At 36.2% G+C, this 2,791-nt stretch overlaps 1 long non-coding RNA gene across 1 annotated transcript; it reads right to left on the bottom strand.

Annotated features, from left to right (window-relative positions):
- Positions 1–275: 275 nt before the first annotated feature.
- On the bottom strand, positions 276–2,372 carry LOC128028975 (uncharacterized). The gene is made up of 3 exons (XR_008187278.1): positions 2,070–2,372; positions 1,846–1,982; positions 276–414 (listed from the first exon to the last, which is right to left on the bottom strand). It is a non-coding gene; the product is annotated as an uncharacterized LOC128028975 (long non-coding RNA).
- Between the last annotated feature and the right edge of the window lie 419 nt (positions 2,373–2,791).

Here is a 2,791-nt window from a genome sequence, read left to right as displayed (position 1 = left end):
ACATACTCAAAATATCTGTACAAAGCATGTCTTGCATTAAATAGTCATTTGTCAATCTTTTGTAAAATAATTGTCTATTTCAAAAAGCAAGGCCAAAACAATTTCATAAACAAAAGAAACTAGATGAAGTGAGATTTGACGAGACAGGAGGAAAAAAGAGAAGAAAAGAAACAAGAGTACTGATACTAAGAACTGATAAAGGCAATGCTGTGGCTTTGGTGCTTTTATTTTTAAGTTCTGCATTTGATACGGTCCATTACAATACCCTGTTTCCAGGTTAGAGAGCTGTGTTGGGTAACAGAGCATGATGTTAAAATGGTTTCAATCTTTTCTAACAAATAGAAGATTTAGTGTTTCGTCCTCATGCCCACTTGCATGTGGAGTGTCACAGGGATCAATTCCTGCTCCAGTTTGCTGAAAACAGAATTGTGAAATAATATTTAAAATTACTATTTTCTTGTTATTATCTTACTATCTTCTAATTGTTTCACAGGAGTAGACTGTCGATTTGATATCAAAGTTCAAATACACAGGGTAGAGCTGTCTGTCTCACATTCACAACAAAATATACTTCCTGATGATCCTGATGATCTCAGAGACCATTTGGCTAGAACTGTTTCTCTGTAACCGAATCTGTCTGACATTGTTCAGACGTATAGATATAATATATCTATGCAGTTCTACAGAAATTGTAGATTCTGCATACCGCTGGTTAGATGCGTTGTGTGATAGACAATCTGTTTGGGTTTGTTAGGGTTTTACCGTGCATGAAGGGTTGGGTGATCTGTCGATTTTATATCAAGATAAAGAGGTCTACGATCTATTTTTCAAGAGAATCTCAGAGATAGTGATCTTTTATGTTTTTGTAATAATCCCAGATAGCACATGCCTGTCTGCAAGTTATCTATTAAAGATATCTTCATCGGGAAAGCATTTGCTGTGTACAAACATCTGATTTACATATTCTAAACATACATATTCAATTCATGCCCCAGTTTTATTTTCTTTATATGTGCTACTGATGGGTGCTATATTTGAGAAACATGGCATGTCTGCTATGGTTAAAGCAGAATCCTCTAGTGTTAAATGAAAAAAAAATAACTTAAATCATTTTGTTTGGTTTAAAGTACATGAGGACTGCGCCCATTACTTGCAATCTCTCTTCTTAGATTATACCTTGTGCCAAAAATCTTGGTGTTTTCTTTACCTTAGCCTGAGTTTTTAAAAACTAATTAGTGCAGTGGTCAAATCAAGCTTTTTCCATTTACGGTGTTTAATGAAAATCAAATATCTACTTTCTGTAAAACAGTTTGAACAGATTATTCACTTGTTTCTCATATAGACTACTGTAATTCCCTATATTATAGTATAAGCCAGTCCTATTTAATTCACCTATACAGTTGGTTTAAAACGCTGCTACAAGGACAAGCAGACAGACGTTCGATCACATCTCACCGATCCTTAGTTCACTAAAATCGCTTTTAATCAAATTTTGAATTGTTTTTACATTTTTAACTTTTGTTTTTAAATCTCTACATAATTAAGCACCATCAAATCATTCCCTGCTTATGTAGTCCCTGCTTTAAAAAAAACATCTATTGTCAATAGCTTTTATCTAGTTATAATAATAATATTGGGTTATCCTGTGCTCTCTTATATTGTGTTTTCATATTTCTCAGATTTTAGTTGTATTGTCCAGCCCAGATTAAGAGCAGTGCCATGATGAATAGGAAATATTCATAAATGCCCTACTAGTCTCAGAACACACAGACAGGCTGAGACTGACACCATAAAGATTGAGTGTTGTGTGTCAGAATGCAGGTGATCTTGGCATCTATCTGATACCTGTCTGAAATACTCAAGCTGATGTTCATCTGCCTGTGAAGTCCCTGTAGTCATCATACAGATGTCTTCTCGTATCAACAGAAACTCACAAGTTGACTGTCAGTAACCCATACTGTGTATTAAGATGCCCATGGAAGCTGATTGACAGTAATACAAAAACAATTACACTGAACACAACACAATGGAAATGCTGTCAGGATAAAGTGAAAGTGGAGGATACAAACCAGATGGAAACCGAGACACAGTCAGAAAAGCAAGGTGTGCTCTGATTGGCCAGCCATCCAGTGTAAGACAAGACAAAAACAATTACGAATGAGCCATGTGTTGACTGCATCCAGTCGGGACATAATAACGCATTATTCTACTTGAAACACTTCAAGAATGTTGAATTCATTATTGGATTGGTGAGACGTGTGTCGCATTCTTTAACGTTCCGCCTGGAAACAAACATACCATATCGCCAAATCCCCTCATGGAAGAAGAAAGCCACTGTGTCAAAGACAAAGACAACTGTGACCGCACTAATCAGGATAAACTAAACGCTGGATTTTCAAAAGTATGTGAAATATTTCAAGTTTGCGGAATTTGCTCTTTAAAAATATGTTTGAGAGTTTACTCACCCGGTCTGTTATTGTGTTGACATTTCCACAACTCGAAACGTGACGATGAAGAAAACAAACTTTGACTGGCCTTTCAGTGGCCAATGAAAGCTGCCAGTGATCTTGACCTTCAGTCTCTGGCTATACACTTCAAAGTCAACACAGAGTCGGTGAAAAAGTCTTACTGTATATTATCACGTTACATGTTGCCAATCAAAACTGCAAAAACACTGAGCCTCATTCTGTCCAAAAATTAGGTAACAGAAAAAACACATCGGAGAAGTGAAGCTCTTGACATTTTCACATAATAGGCTACACTACGACTTACAGTAAGATCTGTGAAGTGG

Source organism: Carassius gibelio, chromosome A15 (genome assembly GCF_023724105.1).
Source record: "Carassius gibelio isolate Cgi1373 ecotype wild population from Czech Republic chromosome A15, carGib1.2-hapl.c, whole genome shotgun sequence".
Taxonomy (NCBI): domain Eukaryota; kingdom Metazoa; phylum Chordata; class Actinopteri; order Cypriniformes; family Cyprinidae; genus Carassius; species Carassius gibelio.
Note: the sequence above shows the minus strand (reverse complement) of the source record. Positions and strands in the feature narration are given on the sequence as shown.